The sequence below is a fragment of the Neopsephotus bourkii genome, unplaced genomic scaffold (genome assembly GCF_033783945.1).
Source record: "Neopsephotus bourkii isolate Nb327-2 ecotype Australia unplaced genomic scaffold, CSIRO-AGI_Nbou_v1 NB_1433, whole genome shotgun sequence".
Taxonomy (NCBI): domain Eukaryota; kingdom Metazoa; phylum Chordata; class Aves; order Psittaciformes; family Psittacidae; genus Neopsephotus; species Neopsephotus bourkii.
Window position 1 is genome coordinate 4,277,115 of NW_026901910.1, and position 18,953 is coordinate 4,296,067.

An 18,953-nucleotide genomic window follows, 5' to 3' on the forward strand; every position below is an offset into this window, starting at 1 on the left:
TAGCAGCAATAGGACAGCAGAGCACTTGCATCCACAATAAGATGTCTCACCTGAGAACATGATTTTTCCCCATTTGCTTTCCCCTGCTCCAGATTCCTTGCATGCAGGCTCAGAACACTGCCCATTCGATTCACGCTAAAAGGACCAAGCAAGGAAGCATGATGTGTGTGTGTGTGTGTATATATATGTATATATATATTTAAAAGAGTAAAAAAATCACAAATCATGCACAGGTAGTAACTAGGATCAAAATGCTAAATAATTGACAACAGGCATAGCTATATGTAAGGGGAAATGAGTATACATAAGGTTTCCATGAACATATTTAGGTTGAGAATTGGAAGGTTTCTATCCAGCAGAGTGATGAAGCTTTGAAAGAGGGAGGGAAGCAGGGAGGGCAACAACCAACCTGCACAACCTGGCTCCTTTCAAGGTAGAGTCTGAACAAGACACCACCATTATATCTTCACAAGGAGCCCAGAAAATAAGAACTGCAGGGAGGACTAAAAGGAAGACAGAAAAATGACCTTTAAAAGATCATTTCAGATGAAAGAGCATCATCTTCCATATCATATTACACTTAAGATTATATACTAAGGTACAAAAATGTCCCTAAATATCAGGCTGGGGCATTTACAGTCCTGGTTTAGAGATATATAGATCCCAAGAGCAAGACAAATCTTCATCTGTCAGTGCTCCAAGCAGAGGGAAAGTCTAGACACTCCTGGAGTTTCAGTTTTGCTCTGTTTTTTCCCTCCTAAGCCTCTGAGTCAATGCCACAGAAATCAGACCTGGAAAGAGAACTTTCTGATGAAACTTTGGGATAACCACTGATCTTTCCCTTCCTTTCTGCAGTGGGGGGGACAGCAAAAGGTACCTCCAAAATCCTATGGCTCATTTCAGTCCATTTGGGCCGCAGAAGCTGTCTGCAGTTAAACTGGCTGCAAACTCAGAAGCAGCCCTGTCACCCTGATGGGAATATCAGGCATGAGGGACTTTGACACTGCTGTTTTCAACCTTAACAAGCAGTTTCCAATTGTCCAGCATTTCTCATCTCTTTTCCTCTCCCCTTTAAACCTATCAGACAGATGTTGCTGGTAGGGAACTCCTTTTGGAAGAGGGGAAAAAAATCAGCTCCTTCCATTTTGTGAACCTCTGAGCTTAATTAGGCTCATCCTGCACCTGTCTTGATGACACACAGGAAATTAATGGAACCTGCAGCCATTTCAGACTTCCACGTGCCCTTTGGGAGCCTCCAATTACTTCCACTATTGGGCTATGTCAGGGATAAGAATAAAGGACTTTAATTATTGACCCTGCTGTGCTGGGGAATGGCAAGAAGATGGATATTTGGCTACATCACACGATCAGCACAGGACCCTGACAGCAGCATTTGGAAGGGAATACTGCAGAGGTTGTCAGGAGCAAATAAATTCTGAGTGTGAAGCCTCCCAGCAGCCTGCAGAAACCACAGGTCTACCTGTGCTGGTAAATGAGGCAGGGCAGCACGATGAACAGTGCTACTGATGCTCATGGGACAACTCGTGATGCATGTTTCTGAGCATCTGCACAACCCAGTCCTAAACCAGAGTATCTGAGCATCCACAGACACACCTCTCCATGTACAGCTCCCCTTTGCTTTAATCCTACATAGCTCCTCTTGGTGAACGCAAGCTATTGCATGACCTTGAGGGTGAGAGAGAAGAGAGATTATGTGCAAGAAGGAACATGGAAGCCGGTAGTTTTTTCATCAAAGGTATTTTCCTGGAGTAAAATACTTTGTACATCAACATAGAGAAAAGAACAGAGATAAAAAATAAGAGAAAGAGGCTTCTTTTGAGGGGAAATCAAGTAAAATACAGGAAAACTTTCACAACAGAAATCACTTTTGACAGCAAAAAACATTAACCCCATGTATTTACATGTTCCAAAAACGGCTGTGAGCACACCTCATCCCAGGTACATACATCCTGGTTTACAGAACAATTCCAACAAACCTATTTCGCATAGCAGCAGCAGAAAGCCAAACAAAAGAATACACCAAAGCACTCCCCTCTACCATTCATTACTATTCACTTTCCTGCTAATTCCAGCACAGAATTCCTAACTTGTGGAGCTGCCAAGGTTCTTGTACTGCTTTAGCTTGCATCAATCCATGACCACAGCTGTACATTGGGCCCTATTCTAATATGTGGCATGAAACAGGCTCTTTCCTAATGCTGCTCTTTTCAAATGAAAACTCTGAAATGCTTAGGATGGATGAGCTAAGTATGTCAAGAGGTTTTAAATAGACCCAGCATTCAAGTCATTATTTCCAGTAAATAATTCACTATTTCATGTAAAAGAGGTGACATTTATTACCTATATTTTTATGGCATACCCAATGAACTTTTATAGAAAGTGTTTGTCTTCTGATAAATCAAACCCAAAGAAGAGAGGATTTGTCATCTCTCTATTGATGCACATCTATCAAACACATTCAGTGTAGCCAAGCTAGCTATTCCCCAGCAACGGCAGCATTACATTCGGCTGCAAACCAGTGGAACTGGGTCTTTATGGACCTGCATACCTGCCACTGTCGTGTTTCACATTCCCCAGCAATGCGTCACACCCAGTTAGCATAGAAAGTGTGTGGGCTGAACACCATATGGAGTAACGCGAGCAATTGAGGGAGATACGAAACATCTATTTGGAGTTGAATTTATAGCCAGGAGTCAAGTTCTGCTGTTTGGGTTTGGGGTTTGTTGATGGTTTTTGATTGTGTGTTCTTTTCTAGGAAGGATTTTTAACTTCCATCGGGAGAAAGGTAAAGAAACCCCACATCCACCTCCCTATACTGGCTTATTTCCTTAGGTCAGCTCGTAATACTGTTCTCCACAGCTCTTGGAGTACAGGGCAGTTAAAACTAAGACCCACAGTAAGGCTGTGTAGTTATGAACTATCTACACCAGGAAGGCAGCTTCATCTTCCCTATCCAAAGCTTCCCAGACCATAACCTTTTGTCTTTAATATATTGTTACCCATCTCCAAATCTGGCCACCACCTTCTCTTAGAGCTCTCGTGATTCTCTCCCCCATCATATTGAGGGGTAAGTGAGTGAGCAGCTGTGTGGGGCTGAACCACAACATGTTTTTAAGACACACAAAAACAACAAAGCCTGACATTATATGTAGGTGTATATGATGTATGAAGGACAACTTCACTCATATGAATAATAGCTCTTTAGGTAATTAGTATCAGATATTTTTAAACAGATGGGTCCCTCTGGCTGAGGGCAACGATAAGATGAAATCAATCCTGAACAACTCTTATAATCGTTTCAGAGATCTTTGTCTCTGCGGACAAAAACCTGCTGTCTTCCTGTGAATGTTATAATGATGAGAACATTAATATTAGATAATTACGACTTTGAAAGATTAAATGAAAAAGGTGATGATGAGGAAAAAGGCATCTTGTTAACTAAAACTCCTGCCCATGTAGGCTGTGAACACTCATCTGTTGACAGATTCAGGCTGAATTAAGAAAAGCAAGAGGGAGGGAGAGATTGTTTCTGTCTCTGTCCAAAGTGGCAGAGGTGCAAGTGTGAGGCAGGGACTCCCAGGGAAACAGTTATTCACACAGAAAAAGGCTCTTCATTGATCTATGGCAGAAATGCTTAGCCCCTGTTTAGAATGCTTTTCATCACCAGAGCTTTTCATCTTTTTAGTGCATGTTCAGCACGATTATGTTCATAGCAAAAAACACAAAGCACTTTAAGAATCTCTCTTTGAAGGATCTCAGGATGTCAGGGAGAACATCTGCCTAACCTGTGATATGGATAACTTGTCTCATCTAGCATCAGAGAGATGCTAGACAGGGGCGCAGGCGGGCAAGCCTTGAAGTTCGAGCCCAACATCTGAAGTCAAGATCAAGACTGAGCATCTGAAACTACAAACAAGAATCAAGGTAGTCACCGAAGACGTGGGGATGAAGAAAGGATCAGTGAGGGGAAGATCAGAAGATGGCAGTGGAGCAAGCTGAGAGGTAGAAAAGGAGCAGGCTATAGACATCAGATGCTCCCAGCTGTCCTCCCATAAGGTAGCTCTTGTTCCTCCATTTTCTCAAAGCTACTGCTCTCACTAGTCCATTACCTACACAACAAGGAACAGGAGCAGCTCCACACATCCCTGACACTGCCAATCTTTCCTTACAATTCCAGATTTTGCCTCTTGCTCCCGGGATATGCCCAAACTAGAGAGAAGCACAACTGAAGAGGTCGAGACCAACTTGTTCTTGCCTGTGTCATAGAATCACAGAATCCTTTGCTGAAGGGTAGCACAGGGCAGAATTTTAATTGCTTGCCCAGCCCCATTCCAGGGCATGAAAGAGGCATGTTTGATTCCTACCTCTTTTTATTTTGCTTGCTCTGAAGGAATTTTATGAATATAAAAACCTTTACCACTGTGTAATAAGCACAATCCTCTTAGAGCAAATCTGACAGGCACTGAAGGTATCTTAATGGATGTATTATTTCCAATGTTCTCTTGTGTTTGATATCTGGCAAGCAGAGGGAAATGTGATTAGAGGATGCTGGGGACACTGTATAGCTGACCTGCCTTCCTACCTCTCCTATTCAGATTATTTCCCTCCTGTTGGTGACCTTTGAATCTGGCTCTGATCTGGACCTGGACTAAAATTCATGACCCTTGGATGAGAACAGTGGAAGAGTTTGTGTGTGCTAAATTCCTTTTCTTCTCCTTTAAAAAAAAACCCAGAAAGTTCTTAAGTAAGCCCCCGTTAAATCCTTTAAGCCAGTTGCTTTTATCTATTTTTATATGGAATTTGAGGATTTATGTCTTTTTTTCCCCCCACCTCCCTGTTGGTTCCTTTTTGATTGAATTACATCAGGAGCTGAGAGTCACAATGCTCATTCTAGCTATAGTAAAACTCCTGTTAAACTCTAAAATCACAGAAAATACATTACACATCAGCAGTGATTGCAGCAGTGATACCTCTGGGTAAGGATACCTGCAACTCCTTCACCCTCATCACTGTTAAGATTATAATGCAGATTTGGCTTACAAGCTGGTGAGATGCTGCAGCTTTTCCAGCTGCAACCAGACACTAATGTCCAGCCATACCAGGCTATCGGTTAGGAGCCATGCCTTTACCTTTGCCTTGCCCTACTTGATATAGAGAGCATCATGTTTGTGGAATGACCACTTGGGAGTTCCATGGCTTGGGCAAACCTCCTCACTACTCTCCCTTGAGGAACATCAGGACAACAAATCCCCACCATTATAATTACAGTACTTAGGACAGGATGACCTAGGAGTTAAAAAGCATGGAGCAGTCAACTTCCTTATCCTCCATTACCCCTCACTAGTCCCTAGTCATGTCTAAAGATAGACCTGAGCCCCTTCTTCTCCACAGCAGGCTCATGGGATGCAGGCAGCCAGGATGCTGTGGTAAGCAAGGAGAGGGAAATTCCTGAGCTATCCCAGCTTCTGCAGTGGTTATTCAAAGTAAGTTATATGTCAGAGAAAATTTGGAAGCCACACTATGCCACACAAGAACTCCTGAACTTGGATACTTTGGAAACTTGATTGAATGCATTCTGGACTTCAAATTTCACGGCCCTGAAAAAACTCCTATTGATTGTAACAGCATAGATCAGGTCCTGACGCACATTGATTTCCATTATCCTTCTCCCTCCTTCTGTTCTGCTGCTACCGCCCATTCTCTTGGGATGCGACAATCCTATTTTAGCATACTGCTTCCTCTGCAGGGGATATCGCTTCATTAGCAGTCTCAAAAGGTGGGAGGGAAGCGAGTTAGCTCTGGGACATATGGCTGAGACAGATCTATCCCTGGTGTAAATTCCAGTAACTCAATGCATTCATGTGTTCTAGAAGCAGATCTGGATTTGACCTATTTCCACATGGGAGACATGCTTTCAAGTTCATTGCTGGGTTCTGAGCAAAGCAGAGCCCCACTATGGATATGCCATTAGCCTGGGATGAGACTGATGACCAAGGATCAGTCATATGCAGACAGAAATAGAGGGAGATGAAAGGACAGATCAAGAAACACATTCTCACCCTTATCCTCAAGATCTCGATAAGGAAGAGGCAAGACAGGTGAAATTATGATAATTTGCCTTCTCCCCTTCAGTTCTTTCCTCCATCCACCCCCCCAAAAAACACCTTTCAAAGAAAGAAAAAAATCCTCAAAGCCCCCAAAAAGCACATTTTCTCCATTAAGCCTATTGATGGTCTCAGCAGACCACAGCAAGATCAAAGCAAAAGAGACAAAATCAGCCTCTAATTAGAGAAATAACTGAGTACAAGACAAATCTCAGAAAGCAACACAAAAGCATGACATCGATGGGGATGAAGGCACAGCCAGACCACACCAGTGCGAAGCCATCAGCATTCAGGAGACTGCAGGGAGCAAACAGCTTTGCCACAACAGGGTGACAACAGACTAAGCTCAATCTAAATGCCTGTTCCAAACAACATATGCCTGCAGTGTGCATCAAGCAGAGAATGTGACAAATTCCTGTACGGCTCCCATTTGCCAAATCTAAAGAGGCTGATCCAATGTTCACCAACGTCACTGGCTCAGCCTTCCTTTATCTCAGTGTTGTAATCAGCCACTGCTTCTTAGCTCAGTCATCCAGCTTTTAGGGAAGTTTGGATACCCAAGGCGCTGGATATTCCAGCAGTATCCTCACAGCTATGGTGTCAGGAGAATCTCATTGCAAGGAACTTGTGCAACTATCTTGCTTTTATGGTCACTGGAGCGTTTGTTTAAGGCTTGGTTTTCAGAGGTGCTAAGCAACCTGTGGAGCTTAACAGGAGCTGCTATCACATTGGAAAAATCAGGACAAGAAACATACTGTCACGCCAACAGGCTGTGGGCTGTACAAGTCAGTAGGAGGATCAACAGAATAAGATCAGTTCTGTTGATCTAATGATGGGGGGGCATGGGTGTACCAACTTGATCATGACTCCTGGCTGTTGGTAAACACTTTCACGTCCCTCTCAAACTACATACATCTCACGTGCAGATGCACTTACACATGGATAAACCTGCACAAATATTCATATAAATTCAAATTAGGAAAATATTGACATGACAGGCACTAGAAGCACTGCCAAAACATAAGAGGAGAAACCTGTCTGAGGGAGATATGATTGAGTAGCCAGGTTGAACGCACACCACTTCACCTGGCATGGGAAGTGGACAGATACAGCATAAAAAGCAGGGAAAGCAGTCCTGCATCACCACTTATGCCAAGGTAATCTGAGGCAGAGTCTGGGTCTCCTCAGCCAATGCAGTCTCACTGCAGCACATCCCTGGCACCCACTCCCTGCCTCAATGAATCTGCTATGCCAAAAGCTTCTTGTATTGCCAGGATGCTTTCTGGAATGCTCTTTCTTCCACCCAACACAGGTTGTTCCCTCCCTTCCCTGAAGTATGTTTCCTTGTCAATTATATAATCCTGTCTCCTCTCATTGTCTCACACCTCTAAGCTTTCCGGACAGCAATGTATGGGAGCGAGCCAGAGTCTCTCAGCACCTTGGCAGGGCTGATGGAAACAAGGCATCGGTGCGTTCTGCATGCACTGAAAGGTCTGCAACCAGTTCGGACCAATATTAGCAAGAACTGAGTTGCAAAGCTACAGGTTGTAAGAGATGTGGGTGGAAAAGGCTGGGAAGGGTCCAGCACCTCAGAAATGAATCATGCAGAAATCTGCGCTTAGAATGGAATTTCCCTCCAGGTTATGAGGGTGCAGCTGATGGAGATAGTTGTGGTTGGGAAGGAATTTTCCCCAAGGGACCTTGGCAAGGATTGAAGTTGAGGAAGGAGAGGAAAAGAGACAAATATTTTCCTCTTGAGCACAAAGCAAGAATTCAGTGGATGTGCTCTCACCTTTATGGAGACATTCCTCTCTAACAGTCCTCAAGTCCCTGCAGACACCAGGTTTGAATGGCTGTCTCTTAGCCTTTTGAGCTCCAGGAGATCTAGCATTCAGCTCCATCTCTAACAGAGTAGCATGCAGGAGAACCCTGAGCCTTTCATCACAGTATCACAGTATGTTAGGGATTGGAAGGGACCTCAAAAGATCATCTAGTCCAATCCCCCGATGGATGTGTTTTAGCTGATTCCTCTACCAGTTCCATAACAGCATGAAAACGATTGGGTTGGGCCAGGCTGTGGGTCCATCTATGTAGCTCTTGCCTATCTCAAAAAGGGATGATAGCAAATACTGGAGAACAGAAGGTGTAAACAATTATTCTATGGATTATGGAGAGCAGGGAGCGATGGTGCCAAGAGACTTGATTTTATGCATCTCCAGGTAAAAGCCAAAGTGTAGAAGATCAAAGCTAAATACTGCTGCCTGCTGCGTGCACACTGACCTGTTGTTCTGTGCTGCTAAGTTCTTTCTGCTTACAGGAAAATGGATGTTTAAAAAAACCCTGGTTTTGATGCACCATTAAAACAAAAGGCGCTTTCTATTCCAAATGCTCACAGTAGCTGCCTCCACAGGTGACTAAGTAGACCTCTAGAAAGATATCACGTTTTGTTTGCATAAAATTATGAGGCCTCAAATAAAACTAGATATTTATGACTTCTCAGATTGCCTCTCCTCCCCAAGTTTGCTGTGAACCTCCTCCAGCTACTGATTCAACAGTGAATCATGGCCTCAGTCCCTGGGTCAGACAGGCAGTGTTTCTCACATGGCTGCCTTTATGCTCCTTCATTTCTTCCATGAAGACAAGGGACATTTCCAAGTAGCACCCCGGTGGCACAGAGATGTGAGCTGGAGGCAGAGGGACCATCCCAGCAGGGAGACATAGGCTGTCATGACAAAAGAGAGAAACCTATACTTTCATAGCAGTCATCAGTTCTTTGCATTCAACCCTCATGAACTTCTATTTAGCTGCTGTCTATGGACAACAGCTGTGTTCCTCACTACTAAACCCACTCTTGAGGCAATATATAAACATATAGACACATGTAGCTCATACCATCTATGTATGTCGCAGGGTACAGCCCAGCAGCTGGTTAGAACAGCACACAAAGACAAGGCAAAAGGCGTTAAGGCCAAGAAGTAAAGGAGAATACAACATCTATCTGAAAGCACAAACATGGCAGGACACAATTACTCACACTGGAGTTTTGCCAGCTAATATCCATGCAAAATACCCACAGGTCTGAATGGACAAAAGGTTTTGGTGACCTCTGCTTTGTATCAGTGAGGACACAGCTATCTTGCTCAAGGACAAGGTACACCAACCTAGGTGGACCGCAGGGCAGCCAGGCAGCCTGACATCTGCCCCTGCAAAATGCAAGTCAGAACAATAGAAGGACAAATGAAAGAGCAGCTCTCTGATGGAGCAAGCACAGGTGACTGTGGTGGAAAGAATCAAGGGACAGAGCACAAAAAAAAACCCATTTTTCCCTCTCCAAACACAATATTAAAATACATTTTGGGCCGAATTTTGGACTTTGGCTTGCAGCAAACCTGGGTCTTACTGAAAATCTTCCATCTGCCTCTGCTTCCTGACTTTAGCCCTATACGATGACAGCTATTTGTGTGTTCCTCCACATGTTGCCTTATAGAGCATCAGAGCATTGGAAGAGCTTTCCTTAAGTGCAACATCCCACTCAGTCAGATCAGCACTGCAGTAGAAAAGAGTATGGTGTTGCAGGGAACCTTTACAGGGCAAACAAAAGTGGAAGTGAAATGAAATGGAGGGGGGGGAAGAACCCAGAATCCAGACAGGCAGCCCACCTCCTGCCCCATGGGAAGGTTTGAGTTAGAGGATCTTGCCTTGGCTGATTGCAATTACACCATCCTCTGTCTGGCTGGAAATAAAATGAAATTGCAACAGAGTTCCAGCTTTAATTGAAATTTCCTGGGATCTGTTATTACACGGCAGTGATTGTTCTGCAGCACTAATGAGCCTTTGCTCAGATGATTATCCAAGTGTCTCTCCAGTTGCTATTTCATTATTGTATTATTAATGATCAGATAGGATTGTCACAGCTGAGATGAAACCTGACAACAGAGCACTACGGCAGATCAGAGCACACAAACATGACTGCTTTGACACCTATCCCCCTGCTATGATGGCTGTAGCATCAGTGCTGGTACATGAAACACAAAGTGCATGTCGATTTTGTTGGGAGCAAGTGGGACCTCTTATATTTCCTTTCTGGTACACGGCACTATTAGTCTGTGTGAACCCTGCCATCCAGATAACCTTTCGTGTCCTGTTTTGAAGGCTGGTACTCTCCACACTTTTCCTTCCAGGAAAGGCTTTTGTTCTTGGCATGCTCATTTTGTGATCCCCCGAGTGTCCATCTGCATTTCAGGGCATGACTTGATCACTGAAATAGCTTTAACATTTAGGAGTTGCTTATCCAAACTACATTCTGTTGCTTGGAAGCAATTCAAACCCCCCTTGCATTCAACAGATTGCCCTGTGTTGAGTCCTGCATGAAATCAGGCGGGATCCTGCAAGCTATCCACTTGGCATAAGACTGGGCCAAGACTGGAAGCTGTTAATTTTGGCAGGAGGAGATTTGCAAGATTTGGCAGTGTAGAGAAAGACCTGGCTCACTGCAGCCCTAACTGCTTTGGGAAGTAGGCTTCCCATGTCTCCAGGAATGCAGTTGTACAGAGTAATGGTGCTGAAAGGACATAGCCACGTCTATGTGCAGTTAAGTGTATCAAATCTACCACTCTTCCACCAGTGGTTCTCTGATGGATAGATAAGCAAACACATGACCCATTTCTTCCATCATGTGTAGGATCTCAACACCACAAGTCAAAAGGCCACCATTTATAGAAAAGCTGCAGCAGTGTAGATAAGTTTATAACCTCAGGTTCACAAAGAAAAAAGGTACATTTTCAGACACCTGAAAGGCTTATTTCCCTTTCTAAATAAGAGGAATAAATCCCACATTTTTGCTTCACATACAACATATACAAGATCCATACAACATACCTAACGTACATACAGCATGAAGCACACAACCACACAATGTAGCCCACCAGTAGAAAAGACCATCCAAACCTCACTGCTCATTGTCAGCTCTCAACTAACAGGAACATTTCAAGCAGGCAGAAGCATTTCTCAAACAACTCCCAGCAACACTGCATGTATCCCTCTGCTAATGCAAATCCTTGAAATACATAATCCTTCTTGCTTTTGACCAGAATCCAGGAGCTGGTTTTGGTTGGTTGGGATTTTGTTCCTCATTTCACATGTTCCTTTTGCTGCGATGATGGGCAAACCACTTTTCTATTTCAGTTGCTTCAGATGTAAAATGGGGCAAAAAGTTCAGCCTCAAAGCTGGATGGCATTTCAGTTTCCTTGTGAAACGTAGCCAGAAACAGGAAAGGAACAGTTTTAAAACAGCAGGAAATAACTGCAAAAACCCAGGGTGAGTTAAGGGAACAGTTTCAGTCAACAGAAGGATCTGTATGAGATTCAGAACTGCCAAAACCCTTATTTTTGTCACTACAATTACCCCCCCCCAATTATTATTTCTTCTTGCTGTGTTCATAGTTAAGCAAATGTATTGTTAACCCATGAATGAAAGATAATGGCTCCCTTAGGGCTTGCTGAGTGCTTCAGCCTCTGATAATTGTTTAATAGGGATTTGTTGCCTAAGATCCTGAGCGTGTGTTAGTAATTGGACAAAAAAGTTCATTTCCTTGCCATTTGGTTTTACCATTAAATAAATACTCAACCTTTGTCACCCTACAAAAAGTTTTCTGATCTTCATGGGGGAAAATATACTGCATAAGCACTTGGTGTTGTTCTTTATGGTGGTGAAAGGCAATCTACGTGTCCAGGAATCACTGTCTCAAAATGCTATTCTTGCTCTTATTTTCTCCTTCTCGCTCAGAAACACATCACACACGATTAGATCATTATGGTCTATCAATTTGTCACATTTCAGCAATTTTTTTTGCTTTAAGGATCCAAGATGAGAAATCACTAAAAAGGTCTAAAACTAGAGAAAAATCATTTTCCAAAAACAATTGCTCCATTTCGATGTCAAAACACACAATATTCTTCTCCTTTGAAAGAAGGTTAAAAAAATAAATCTCTTCACCCTTAGCAGCAATCATTCCGCCTGTGATTTTTGCACATTTGGTTGCAGATACCTTTCTCAGGAATGATAGTGAAGCTGTAATTTACATGGCAGTTGCTTTCCTTTTGAGGCTCCACCTTAAATCAACCCCCCGTTTCAGGATACAGCCATCTTGCCTATTTGTTTTATCTGCATTTGCACATACATATACACATATTGCTGTGAGAGTGGCTGAAATTAGAGAGTAGGTGAGATTCAAGAAGTTCCTTGTTGGGAAGGGGATTGGCGCAAGCAAGTGAGACCATTGCTTTCCAACTTCTCAGGCAAGCCTGGATACTGCAAGGCAGTATCTGAGCCAGCTGACTCAAAGCTAGTCTGGATATGGCTATTCAAGCATCTCCCCTGTTCAGCTGCAAAGGAGACTGGTTGTGGTGTGCGAGAGCTATGGGATTAGTTTGGGAAGAAATAAAGGTATGATGATAAGACAACATTGAATTCAATTGCTGGCCCAGACTGACTCCCAGGGAAAAAAGCAGTCCCAAGCCATGACTTCAGCTAAATGTGCTTCTGCAAGTTCTCCAGTGTTACCGGTTATTCCCTGCATCCCCAGACCATTAGCATGCCACACTTGTAAGTCAAGGCAGACAAAAAGGTCCCAGTAGCTCCCATCTGCCCCACTAGAAAGGATGAACTGATTATGTTCTACATTCAATCACAAGAAATAATCAATCTGTAATTAAGAGACTCCTCTCCCACCCCTCTGCCAGGTCTTTGCCTCTTCTACCCTTCCATCCCCCACTAAACCTTCCAGCATAAAGACAATTTAATGAAATTTCTCTGTATCAAATGACCAGTTTGTGATAATTATATTTTCTTCTGCAATGGCTGTAAAAATGATTTAAAGCAGAGAAGGCTCCAATTTATTAAGCATCAAATTTTCTGTGGTGAACTTTTAACTATGAAAAAAGCCTTGAGACTGAGGGAGCTCTCCTCCCCCACTCTGGGCTTTGCCATTGCCCTGAAATATTGATGGTCTGTAGATGAAAACTTGACTCCTTAATGAAAATAAATGAATCCTGTGGTGGGCAGAACCCAGCTGCATTTTCTACTCTTTCATCAAGCCTTATGGCGGAATGGTAAGGGAAGGGGGGAAAGAAGACATATAGAGGATAACAAACCCATGCTCAACCAGTTCAGTCCCATATTTCCCTAGCTAATATTAGCACAGGAAGGTCTAAGTGCTGGGTATCTTTCAGCTATTAGGGAAAAGCACAAAGTCAGAGGGAGTTCAGGTTCTCAGCTGTGGTGCATCTAAGCTTGGTGAGCTTATGGAGATGCTGAGAACAGAACGGTCATCATGAATAACATAAAGCTTGTGGCTCCTAGCCCTTGTAGTACCAAAATCCTGGTTCAGCTGTGCTACCGTGTGCTTGCAGCTCAGAAACCAACTTTAGGGGGCATTTAGTTCTCTCAAGACTCAGATCTCCTCTATCAGGTTAACTTCCACATTGACTACGTGCCCTGCCCACTGGTTTCTTGATCGCTGACACATTTGGATTTCCTTCAGGCCTTCTACCCTTCCATTAAAATAAAACTCTTCTATTGGAGTCACTCAGTTCTGTTCATGTTTGAACCCTTTTCACAGCAGAAACCCATGTGGCAGGCTAAAAACCACCCAAACTCCTCCACAACTTACTTGGCTCTAATCAGGACCCTTCCCAGTTTAGCCTAGGACAAGGAGGCAGCCATGACTCTCCAGTCAAGTTGGTCAATGGTTAAAAGCTACCAAGTCCCACTCAGCTGCTGCTGTTCTCTGAATAATACCATAATCCTCTTGTTCAGGCTGTGAGCCTGAGCGTAGGCAGCCCAAAATAGAAGTGGTAGAAGAATGAGAGAATTGAGTCCATGCCATGAGATAAGCATATTTCTTCATGGATAATTATGGTAAAACAGAAAAATGCTATATTGCTTCTTTTTTCCCCCCTCATTTCAGTCGCTCAGAGGAATGAAGTGAATTAAAATCTGCCCTAACGCAATACCCAGGCAGCTCCCCAACACCCCCAACGCAAAGGTTTGCCTGAAGTTTTACCCTTTTGTCAATAGAAGTTTTTTGCAAAGTCCTTAATTTATTCTCTCTGTTTTTTCCCATATGCACCTCAACAACCCTGAGAATGAAAAAGGCAGTTTTCTGTAGCACAGGAGCGATTGCTGAAACAGCTCTCAGCATGGAGTTCATTGAAATGCAGACCAACTCACACACTTTCTTTTACCTTCAGCTCAACAGAAAGGGAAATAGCTTCTACTAGCTGATTGACCTTTCTGCTGAATAGGTTGTCTTGCTCCAAAGCTATGATCCGTGACCCCGAGGTGGAGTGGCATGGAAGGCCATGGATAATTATAACCCAACAGGGCCATCGTTGCTAAAACAAGAGGGTATTCAAATAGCTGGTGCTGGTTTCCTATTTAAAGCTGCAAGCAATATTCACAGTAACTGATCCTTCCCCTCTTTCTCCTCATCGTCCAAGGAGGAGGGGATGGATGCAAATGGCAGATTCTTTTAATTAGAACAATGGGAAAATTGGGGAGACAGGAGACTGAACAAGTCTGGCTCTCAGGGGAAGAGATTATTTTAATGAGACCTAATTCTATTACATGAAAGATGATGAACAATCGATGTGCAATCATGCTGACAGGATGTGGTTCGAGATTTTAGACTTTGCTATGCATGAAAAACCAGATTTTTCTACACCTAGTGGAGAGAGAGCAAATATGAAAGAGAAGATAAAAGGAGCTGGGTCCTTACATAGGGTAATTGGCACAATTTGACTGTTTTCTGATTAATACCAGTGAAAGACATGGCCAAGAGTTTTAACCTGCCTGTTGCTTACCAATGACTGTTGAAATCAGGCACTGTGTTTCCAGACACACTTGTTACATGAACCTCCACCAGCACACCTACAAAAGGCTGTTAATTAAATTCATTGTCTCTGGTAAATGGACCCCTAAGGGCTTGAAGAGGTAACACACATCTTGGCAAGGAAACAACACAACTGACAGGAGCATCTGCCTTGCAGAAAATTACAGCACCCACATAGTGACATCAAACAACAGAGAAGCAGCCAAGCCTCTTTGCTCCTTCCTAAAGAGGGGCAAAGCATCAGTTCACCACCCCCTGGCTCATCGCTGGACCAGGCTAAGTTCTGGAGCAAGTTTTGCAGGCCCTAAGACTTAGGATCAGGTTTGCAGCCTGCACAAACAAATCTCTCTCTGGTTGTAGCTCCAGTGAACCTTACTGGCATTTTTGTCCCAATCTCCATTCCTTCTGCCACAGGCCAGATGTTTCTAGTCAAGTGGCATATATAGCTGCATAGCCTTAGATTACATGCTTAGGCAACTACTTGTGAAAGCACACCCACTATTTGTACACGCCTATTAGTTGTAGGTACATTCATGTGGGTACACACTCTCAAAAAGAAGGTTTTCATGTGTCTAGCTTGAAGATTTCTGCACACAACAGCCTTCTGTTCTGTCGTGTTAGTGCTCAGAATCAATTTTTGCTTTAGAAGCTAATGAGGCCATTTTTAACAAGATGGAACTCAATCACACCCATGGAAAGGGACTTAACCGCCTGATAATTTCCACCAGATCGACTAAAACAAGGTGTAACTTTCTCCTCAGCTATTTACAGTTGCTGGATGAGCTCTAACTGGAATAAATCAGATGAATCCCAGGCTCTTCAGTGAAGCTTTGCCAATATTTGGAAGCTGAAGATCATGCTCAGAGGCCTTGGGAAGGTCATTCTACAGACTTTCTGGAATGATCCTGTCTCCTTTATCTGGCAGAAGGTCTCATACCCCAAGGGATATATTAATGTTCTTCTTTCTTACATGCTGCCCACAAGCTTCTCACAATTTGTTTCATTTTCTTTCTATCTACCTCTGACAAAAGCAGACATAAAATAGTACAAACCCATCTTACCAGCATTTTAACACTCCGCTGTTCTCAGTTACTGCATAAAAGCCAAAGAAAAAAGCTGCCCTGACCTCAAAGTTAATATCATTTGAGCTTTTTACATTGATCATTTCATATTTATTACTACGTTCCGTTATGATACAGGCACACACAAACCTCCCTACAACTCCATCGCTGCAGTGAAACTTTCACTCTAATAATGAGAAGCCCAAGCACAAATAGCTGATTATTTTTAGCTTAAGAAGCAAGAGGACAAGCAATAAAAGAACAGGAAAAGTGCATCATGAAATGTACTTTGTTCATTTGACAACTGCAGTTTAGTTATAATTAATTATGATAATACTTTATAGCATAGCAGTTAATGTTCTGTGGTATAATTTGCTAAAGTCTCAGTAACATGAAGCATCCCCTCCAGCATTATGCTGCTAAACCTTTACTATGTAGTAGGGAAAAGTCTGACGTTTTGGAGGTGAATATTATGGAAGAAGGGTAGAAATTACAAGTTTGCTTTGGGAAATCTGTCAGGGTTACATACACAGAGACAGTGGTTGTAGCAGCTCTGCATTTGATTTCTAAGAGAGATACAAGAGCTTGCAGAGATCACTGACACCATATAGAAAGAGTCTTCTGTTGTCATTTCTCTAACCTCAGAACCCTCTCCTGACAGCATCCTTCCTCTGCTGATGTCATTTTAAGATGAAACCCTCATCTTTTCAGGTACCCAGGCCAGGCCTACAGAGAAAGGGTAAGAAAGCTTCCCTGAAGCACTTCTATTTTGCCCTAACAGTTTTCTGGATGGCAGCTCAGCAGGGAGGCAAAGCACACAACAGGGCACAGTCAGATCGAACCCTCTCCATCTTCCAGAGCACTGGTGATTAACCGCTTCTTGGAAAGAAGTGACACAGAGACATGAATAAAGAGACACTGGCTGCTAGACTACAAGTGCAAGTGGAAATTACTCATAAGCCATGGGATTCAGAGGAATCTGTGATTGGTAACCAAGCATATAATAACTGTATCACCAGCAGAGCTCCCCGAGTGCCCATCTCTCCTCCTCCTCTCACTGCTGCAGGCGCCCATGGTGCTTGTCAGCTGCTGTGCTGAAGCTGAGGAAAAGCGAGTTTATTGTCTTTATCAGGCTCTGGATGGAGATTGACATCTCCCCTTTTAGGGGGTGAGGTGGTCTCTTGCATGATATTATTTTTACCTTCTGCTAAACGCAACCACTGTTGCATCTCGTAAAGTCACTTAAAGTTGGAAAAGACCCCCAGACATCACCTAATCCATCCTATTGCTCAGAGCAGGACAACTACCACCAAAAGATCAGGCCAGCTATGGCTCTGTACCTCTTAAACCTCCACAACAGTGTGCATTGAGGTAGCACACTTTGGTCTTGCACTGCCCTGATGGCAAAGCTTTCCCTAATGGATTTGCCTCGCCTGGAAAGCCTAGGACAGATTCTCATGTAAAGAGACCTTTAAAAGTCCAACCTGTATAGTGCTTAGTATGAAACACTAGCTGTGGTTTTCAGGACCATAGTAAGAAGCAGAGTCCCTTCAGACTCTGCTTAAGTTTGAGTGGCTTGATGCTCTTCCTCTACAACACACTCCCTCTTGCCTTCCTTCTCTTGCCCAAAATCTCCTACTGTGTAACCGCTATAGCAGTCATTAAGGAGGACCCAACCTCCCTCTGATCCTTAAGCTGTCCCCATATCATAGGTAATAATAAATATAGGCAGATTTCAGTATAGAAGAATTATCAGGTTTCAGTAGCTGTAACAATATCTGAATTATCAGGTGAAAGCCCTACGGAAAAGCAATTAGATAATAACAGACTTGTATCAGAGTCATCTTTTCATACTGCGCTGGAAAATCAGGACCCAGAATGAATTTGATTGAATTAAATAAAAGAACCAATCTAGCCTCCTCATGATCTCCTATACAGAACTGAAGCTTTAGAGAGACTTGAAAAAGCAATCACAACGTTTTGTTTCAAGATTTCCTCCATTCCTTCCCAATCTTATGATAAGAAGATGAAATCGGAATCACCTCTGTCCACCTTCTCTCCCAGACACTTTCTGCTTTATTGCATTTCTCAGGAATTTATCAGAAGAATCTCCAGATCCAAAATCCTACCAATAAATGAACAAGATGAAAAACTGACCTCGTTGCTGCCACTGACGTTTCAGAATGCAAGTGTGGAGGAGTTTGTGTTGCTTGTCCATTCCCAGATTGCCTGGAGCTTTACAGATGACACTGTTGATTCAGGGTATATTCAGTATCCAGCAATCTGAATAAAGCAAAGGCAATCAGCAGCCCATGAGAGCCACCTGATTTAGGCTTTACCGCAGCTGTAAAACAGACACCATCGACAGCAGTCCCGTACCAGAGTAATGCTGAACACTTCATTTTGCACCATATTTCCTGCTCCTTTTCCTTTGTACAATGCCTTTTATTCAGCTCTGTGTATCTTCAAGAGGGTTGCTTCACCTCCTGGAAAACAATTAAAGGAAGAGCTGTTATGAAAAGGCAGAGAGGTAGTACAGACAGACAGAGGAGTTTCCTATGTAGGCTAAGGGAAGATGAGAGAGCAAGGGTTAATAGGAGGTAAATTGCACAAGGTCTTGAAGTCAACAACAAACCCATCAATGCTCAGTGACTGTCCTGGGATCTGGAGAAAATTGCCATCATTTTAAGGAAGAACATTAAAAAAAATAGAGAAAAAGAATGTTCCCCCCCTTTCTGTGCCTTCTGAATCTATCCTGATTCCTCCCCTACATCAGCAATCTAATGACTGATTCTGGTTAAAACCAACCAAACAAAAAGGCATTCTCTGTTGATTTTAGGGAAGGGATGCGACATGCAAACAGCCAGACTGGTCTT

At 43.1% G+C, this 18,953-nt stretch overlaps 1 long non-coding RNA gene across 1 annotated transcript in view; it reads right to left on the reverse strand.

Moving 5' to 3' along the window:
- Positions 1 to 18,403, reverse strand: part of LOC133220436 (uncharacterized) — a 35,601-nt gene extending 17,198 nt beyond the window's left edge. Inside the window, exon 1 of the long non-coding RNA XR_009727725.1 lies at positions 18,235 to 18,403. This is a non-coding gene — a long non-coding RNA (uncharacterized LOC133220436). The remainder of the gene's footprint in view (positions 1 to 18,234) is intronic.
- Between the last annotated feature and the right edge of the window lie 550 nt (positions 18,404 to 18,953).